This window comes from Orycteropus afer, unplaced genomic scaffold (assembly GCF_000298275.1).
Source record: "Orycteropus afer afer isolate SDZICR_OR568_19922 unplaced genomic scaffold, OryAfe1.0 scaffold00219, whole genome shotgun sequence".
Lineage (NCBI taxonomy): Eukaryota > Metazoa > Chordata > Mammalia > Tubulidentata > Orycteropodidae > Orycteropus > Orycteropus afer.
Window position 1 is genome coordinate 2,691,441 of NW_006921806.1, and position 8,255 is coordinate 2,699,695.

Here is an 8,255-nt window from a genome sequence, read left to right on the forward strand (position 1 = left end):
GTTGGAGATGTTGGTTTAAAATGTTGATGTTGGCTCTTTTTTTTTTGCATATACATATCCACTTTATTAAAATATTGCATAGATATTTTAACAGAGCAGTTAGGCATATCCATTCTAAGGCACTGTACTGGTTTGAGTGCAATTCCGCAAAAGAGAAAGGAGAAGCCATTACATTCAACATTTTTTCATTTCTACATTCAGACTCCTCCTATATTACAAATTTAACCCAATTGATCCCAATTTTAACCCAAGAAATATAGCAACATCTTACAGGGACCTGGATGACAAGAATCCTGGCTCGAGTACTTGGTATGATTTGACACTTTATAAATTTGTTTGCTTTGTTCATTTGTTTTCCCAACTCTTGTTAATCTAGAGATTATAAACTCTTTATGAGCCTCACTCATAATTTATATTTCTTTATAAGCTTCCATTAAGCTTAGAACAGGGTTAGTTAGGTGCATAGTAGATACCCGACAAATACTTATATTGAATATCACTTCCACTAACTTCAATAGAGGAGATATACTTTCCCTGATTCATGTCTTCATGAAGTGAAAAAGCTTGGATAGCCCATTTCTTTTATTTTACAACAAGGAGGCAGGGTCAATAAATATTTTCACATAATAACAGTTTTAACTGACAAAGAGACTTCTTCCCTCACTGAAGACAAATCTAGGATTTTAAAATGATATGAGAACATCATAACAGAACCATAATTACTTTATTGTGTCATTATTAAAAGTGAATATATTAATTCAAGGCATTGTGATATGCCCTAGGTGGAAAAATAGGAGACAGTGAAATTGGTCAGACTATAAAAATGTGTCAGGAACACGAGGAATAAAGGGGATGACATTTACCTAGTAAGAACTATGTTATTCTCATTGTTTTATGTTTAAGAAAATGAAACTTTTAACTTTTACTTTGGAATGATGGAAAATTTGCTATCCTGCTTAGTTGGCAGTCTGAGGTGATGCTGCTTAGAGCTGAGTCTTAATTTGGTTATTTATTTTGTTCACAAAATAAATAAGGCCTATTTCTGAAAGAACCCACTTGTCAGCTGAAGTAGAAGCTGATTTAATTTAGATTGACTGATGAACTAGTATCCATTGCTTTTCACTGTGCTATTCAATCATGTGTCTCTTGGAGGTTTCAAGATTATACCCTTTAAGTCATTATCTCCCAAATAGTATGCCATAGAACATTAGTTCCACAAACAAGTTTGGGAAATGCTTCTTACAGTCTCTCTTTTGTAGATTCATAGGGTACATCAGCATATGAGAATCTTTCAGAAGTCCTCCAGTAAAGGAACAAAAACACAAATATCTTTTTGACTCACTGTTTTCTAAACTTATTTGACTCCAGAACCCCTTATCATGTACACCTAGTAACAACCCACAGAAGTAGTGTTCTGCAAACATTCCTTGAAACACACTGTCTTGAACAAATATTTAATAGCCATCAGTATACACTTATTGCTGTCAAGTCTAGTGTGTTAGACTGGGTTCTCTAGAGAAACAAAACCAGAGAGAAAGAGAAATTTGTCTTAGGAAAATGGCTCACACACTTGTAGAAGCTGGCAAGTCCCAAGTTCTTGGATCAAACGTCAAGCTGGAGGCTTATTCTTGACTCACGCAGCTGCAGGGGCTGAGGAGCTTAAGGTTGTCAGGCAGTATACTGGCTGTTGACTCCAGCGAATGACGAATCCAGGATCTCCAGGCCGAATGGTGGATTGTTCTCTCACGGACAGTTGTAGGCAGCACAACAGAATCCCGATCCACAGAATAGTATCTCTTTTCCCAGGATGTCCATAAATATACTGTAAGCAGGCCACACCCTTAGGGAAACTCCCTTTCAATGGACTGGCTGCTCAAAACATATTCATCTGATCCCATCATGGGAATAACCACATCACAACTGCTTAAACCACACAGAATTGTGGTCCAGCCAAGTTGACACACAGTTCCAATCATCACACCTAGTTATCATCAGTTATCTCAAGGGGTGTCACAAAAAATTCTTTAAGGAAACATGTATGTCTTTTATGTAATACACACATACACATCACTTTAGGGAGGTGAGAGTCACTAAATCACATAATTTATAAGTTGCCCAGTGATTCTCAACCTCTTTGAATTTTACTTAAAATTACACACACACACACACACACACACACATATCTAAATGCTCTCATTATATAAAGGTTCTCATATCATTGATAGTTATTGAGATAATCCATTCTATTGATCCTAGACCTGAAAGGAATGTCATCATTTATATGTTTTACATTTAGACAAAAAAAAACCAAATTCACTGCCATGAAGTCAATTCTGACACCTAGCAGCCCCCACTGGGTTTCCGAGGCAGTAAATCTTTATGGAAGTAGATTGTCCCATTTTCCTTCTGCAGTATGGCTGCTGGGTTTGAACCACCAACCTTCTGGTTAGCAATCAAATGCCTTAGGCACTGCACACCAGAGCTCCTTATGTTTTATATTTACACCTTGTTTTATACTATTTTGGCTTGGTACACCAAAAAAAGTTCACTATAATGAAAAAATAAAGTGGAGACAGAACAAAACTCAAATCTGGGAGAGTTGCAAGAGTAGGTGGACAGTCTAAAACTGATATACCTTGGAAGATATATTTTAAAAATTGAAAAAAAAAAAAAAAAAGCTGTTCTTATAAGCTCAAGAAAATAAAAAACCAAAAAACCAAGTAAGATAAACAGGCTCTTGCAAGTTAAGGCTTTTATAAGTAATGTCAACTTCTGTAGGGCCTGTTCCCCTCAACAATTCTTAAAGAAATCCTCCCTAAAGTGAGTGACTTGGTGCATAATAAGGCCTGCTCTCTGTCTGAAGCTTTTGGAACAATGGCTACACTTATAAGTCTTCTCCCCTGTATGAATTCTTAAATGAATAACAAGGTTTGGTCTCTGCCTAAAGCTTTCCCCACAGTAATTACATTTAAAAGGTCTCTCTTCAGTATGAGTTCTCTGGTGCAAAGTAAGAGCTATCAATCGAATAAAACTTTTCCCACAACTGTGACATCTGTTAGGTTTTTCACCTGAATGAGTTTTCTGATGTCTTTTAAGACTAGATCCATGACAAAACTCTTCCTGCACTCAAGGCATTTATATGTTTCTTCTTCAGAGTGGGTTCTCTGGTGCCCTATAAGGTGTGATCTTTGAGTGAATTGCTTTTTACATACAGTACATTCATAGGGCCTCTCCCCAGTGTGAAGTTGTTGGTGACTGTAAGGATCTGAGCTACAAAGGAAGCTCTTCCCACATACAGGGCACTTGTGAGGTTCCTCTCCTGAATGAATTCTCTGGTGCTCAGTAAGTTGTGACTTCCGAGCAAAACATTTCCCACATTGAGAACATCAGTGAGGTTTCTCTCCTGGACTCTTTTTTCTATGGGGTTTAGGGGTGACAGACTCTTCCAGGTTGGAGCTCTCAGTTTTCTTTCCCACAGAGTGCTTCTGAGGATTTACAAGCTTTGTTAAATCTGTCTGCAGCTCCTCTGGAGGGGGCTCCCATTGATTTTCTAACTATTCATAGTCTTTTTGCAAAATGGGACCATGTAGAGCATTGTCCTCTAAAGTAACAAAAAATGGATACATGTTCTCCAGTTTATTCTGTTTTGAAGTGTCTTCTTCATTTTCTCTCTGGATCTCAAAACCTATCTTGGGATCATGTAATCGTTTCATTTCTTTGGAGTCCTGTAATTCTTTCACCCATGGCTCTTCTCTATGCTCCAATGGGAAGTTCAGGTCAAGCTTTAGTATTGGATATCCTGGTTCAGAAAAGTGCAGGCATTCTCCAGTAACACCATAGTTCAGGTACTGTGGCCCTGCCTGAGGGATCCACACCTCTGCTGCAGTGGCCTCTTGGAAAGGTCCCAGGACATGGAGCTCAGGTGACTCCCATTGGATATCTGGTGGTATGTGTGCCATTCCAACAGGTACCAGTTCTTCCAACAGCGTTTCCGGCCTGCTGACCTGCAGCTCTGGTATCTATAAGTGTTCTATCAGTGCCACAACTCTTTCTCTAGTGCCTGGGCAGTGTGCCCTCATCCAGGTCTCTATCTCTGTGGGCAGAATAGTTAGGAGTTGCTCCAACACTAGCAGCTCCAAGATTTGTTCTTTAGAATGCATCTTTGGTTTCAACCACTGACAGCAAAGCTCCTAGTGTTTGTTGAAAACTTCATGAGGCCTGGCCGCTTCTTGGTATTGGAACTGCTTGAAGTGCTGACAGAACACTTCACAGTCAGTATCGTACTCTTCAAGCATGAAGCCCTGATTCAAGGAGGCCTGGATTGCATTGCTCGGGGCCACAGCCATCTCTCATCCAGCAGCTTAGAAGTTATCTGAGACCTGAATTCTGAGATTCCAATTTGTTTCTCTAATAGTCTATCACCTACAGTTTTTTTTTTTTTTTTTTTGTCTTAGTGACTTCACAAATTAAACTTTGATCACCTCACAGTTCCAAGAATTGTTATGCAGGCAGCATTGCACGTGGTGACTCGGAAATTCTGGATCCATTTTGATGACACCTTCATCTAGTGTCTTCTCCCCCTTACATTACCTTTCACAAAGCAGCAGTTCTTAATCTTTCTGGTGTTTTTGAGAATCTGATGAAGGACTCACTTCTGACTCAGCACCTATGGCTCACCCATGCTTGCTAAAACTGCCTGGCTCTTCTTTTTTGATGTGTGAATTTATTGCTATAGATTGGCCTCTGATCACTGCTTGCTGTGTCCCAGGGATTTTGGTAGGTTATGTTTTAATTCTCATTTGATTCAAGGAATTTTTTACTTTCATTTTTTATTTCTTCAATTACCCAGTCATTCTTAAGGAGGGTGTTGTTCAGTTTCCATGTGTTTGCTCTTTTTCCATTCATCTTCCTACTGCTGATTTCTAATTTTATAGCATTGTGATCTGAGAAAATGTTTTGCAGTATTCCAATGTTTTAAATTTATTAAGGGTTGCTTTATGGCTGAACATATGGTCTACCCTGGAGAATGTTCCATGTGCACTGGAAAAGAAATTATATTGTACTGTTGTTGGGTGAAGTGCTCTGTAGATGTCTATAAGGTCAAGTTGATGGATTGTATTGTTTAGTTCTGCAACTTTATTGAGTTTCTTTCCAGTTATTCTATCTTTGATTGAAAGTGGTATATTAAAGTCTCCTATTATGACTATGGAGTCATCTATTTGCCTTATCAATTCTGTTAAAGTCTGATTTTTGTATTTTGAGGCTCTTTCATTGGGTGCATAGATATTTATTATTATTATGTCCTCTTGTTCAATTGATCCTTTAAGCATTATATAATGTCCTTCCTTGTCTCTTATGGTGGTTTTTGTCTTAAAGTCAGTTTTATCCAAAATTAATACTGTCACTCTTGCTCTCTTTTGGTTGCCATTTGCTCAATATATCTTTTGCCAACCTTTGATTTTTTGTCTATTTTTTTCTTTGTGTCTAAGGTGTGTCTCTTGTAGACAGCATGTTGATGCATTATGTGTTCTTCTCCAGTTCTCCATTTCTTGAGGATTGCATTTAATCCATTAACATTCAGTGTAATTGTTGACAAGTATGAATTGGTTGCTGTCATTTTTTTTTTTTTTCCCATGGTGTTCTTTGTTTCTTTGTTCCATATACTTTTCTGTGCTGAGCTCATTATGGTTATGAATCGCAGTATCATTTCCTTTGTTGGTATTGTTTTAGTGTTTGTTAAATATTTGTGCTTGTCCTCTTTTTCATTGTGGTGTGAAAGTTTATCATTTTTATTTGAGGTTACCCTGTGATTTATAATTTTCTCTCCAAGTTTAGAACAGTCCATTCTATCTTGTAACTTTCTTGACTTCCTCACCATTTAAAAGTTCTGTGACTACACTATTTTTGGTTTGTAGTTGTCCTCATTTGCCAGTTGATGTCTCTGGTTCTGTGTTTACAATCTTGTAAGCTTATTTTACTTTGGATACTTTCATAGCTGTGTTGGTTACTGGGTTATGTCATCTTGTGTATTAATGGTCAGTTGTTGTTTGCTGTTATAGGTTCTCTGTTCAAAGGACTCCCATTACTATCTCTTGTAAAGGTGGTCTGGTTTTAACATATTCTCTTAATTTCTTCTTATCTGGAAATCTCCTAATTTCCCCATCATATTTGAGGGACAGTTTTGCTGGGTATATCATCCTTGGATGGAAATTTTTCTCTTTTAAGGTTTTATATATACCATCCCATTGCCTTCTTGCCTGCATGGTTTCTGCTGAGAAATCAGAGCTTAGCCTTATTGGTTTCTCTCTGTAGGTAACTTTTTGTTTTTCCCATGCTGCTTTCAAGATTCTTTCTTTGTCTTTGGTTTTGATGAGTTTGATGATGATATGTCTTGGTGATTTTCTTTTGGGGTCTATTCTGTTTGGGGTTCGTTGGACTTCCTGAATGGATATATTCTCATCTTTCATCATATCAGGGAAGTTCTCTTCCAACAAATATTGGACAATTTTCTCAGTGCTTTTCTTTTTCTCTTCCTATTCTGGAATTCCAATTATGGATAGGTTATTTCTTTTGATGGTATCCCACATGAACCTTGTTGTTATTGTTGTTATGTGCCTTTGGGTCAAACCCGATTCATAGCAACCCCTCCTTGGGTTTCCAAGGCAGTATCACTACGGAAGTAGGATTGCCCAACCTTCCTTCCGAGGAGTGGAACCTTAGCGTTTCTTAATTTTGTTTTGATCTTTTTTCTGACTGATCCCTTTCCAATGAAGTACTCAGGTTTTTGTCTTCAATCTCATTAATTCTGTCTGTCATTGATTTTATTCTACTCATTTGCCCTTTCAATGTGTTATCTATTTCTGATAATTTAATATTAATCTTCTGGATTTCTATCTGTAGATTTTGTATCATTTCCAATGTTTGATTTATTTTGCTCTTATATTTTCTTCTGAAATTGTTCTAGGGTTTTGTCTGTGTTTTCCTTAATGTCAGTGTTTTCCTTGCTCTGTCTCTCAATCCTTTGAGGATACCTAAATATAATTCTTTTGAATTCCTTATTAGGGAGTTCCAATGCTGCTTCTTCCCCAGGGATGTGTTCTAGGTCTGTGTCCTGGTCCTGTTCTAAACTTGAGGAGAGAGAGTGCAGGCACGCCCAAAGCAGCAGGGTGGGAGAGCAGGAGAAAGGTGATTAAAAGGCCCAGGAACTGGGACAGATGAGCAGTAAGCCACAGGGATCCAGGTGAGGTGAGGGAACCCAGGCACACCCAAAGCAGCAGTGTGGGAGAGCAGGAGAAAGGAGATTAAAAGGTCCAGGAACTGGGACAGAGGAGGAGTCAGCCATAGGGACCCAGGTAAGGGTGGTAGGAGAGGTTTCCAACAGGGAGACAAACTTGTCTGTTGGTTTGTCCTACCATGGTGACGAGTTGATGTGAGTTTTGAGGCTGAGCCACTGGTGTTTCAAACCCAGTGGGATGCACATGGTGCACAGGTATCAGCCCAGCTTACAGACTGAGACAGACTAGGAAGAAGGAAGAGGCCATCCACTTCTCAAAGAATTGGACAGGGTAAACCTTATGAATAGCAAAGAAACACTGTCTGATACATTACCGCACAACTTTATGAATAGTCTGGTTAGGTTAGAAATAGGACTGAGAAAGAGCTGCATCACCAGAGTAAACCAAGCCTTACTCATTTGGATAAGGTAAAGCTTTTGAGACCTCCATTTGCTGATGTGGCACCACTCAAATTGAGGAGAAACAGCCACAGACATCCAGTAATCATCGGAACATGGAATGTGCGAAGTATGAATCTAGGAAAATTGGAAGTTGTCAAAAATGAAATGGAATGCATAAAGATTGATATCCTCAGCATCAGTGAGATGATATGGACTGGTTTTGGCCATTTTGAATCAGATAACCATGTGATTTACTATGCTGGGAATGACAGTTTGAAGAGGAATGGCGTGGCATTCATAATCACAAAGAATTTTTGAGGATCTGTCCTGAAGTACAATGCTGTCAGTGATAGGATAATATCCATATGCCTACAAGGAAGACCCATTAATATGACTATTATTCAAATTTGTGCATCAAGCACCAAAGCCAAAGATGAGGAAATTGAAGATTTTTATCAACTTCTGCAGTCTGAAATTGACTAAACATGCAATCAGGATGTGTTAATTATCACTGGTGACTGGGATGCAAAAGTTGGAAACAAAGAAGAATCACTGGTAGTTGGAAAATTTGGCCTTGGTG

The 8,255-nt window shown here is 38.4% G+C and overlaps 1 pseudogene; it reads right to left on the reverse strand.

Moving 5' to 3' along the window:
* Nucleotides 1-2,790: 2,790 nt before the first annotated feature.
* Nucleotides 2,791-4,346, reverse strand: LOC103203630 (annotated as a pseudogene).
* Between the last annotated feature and the right edge of the window lie 3,909 nt (nt 4,347-8,255).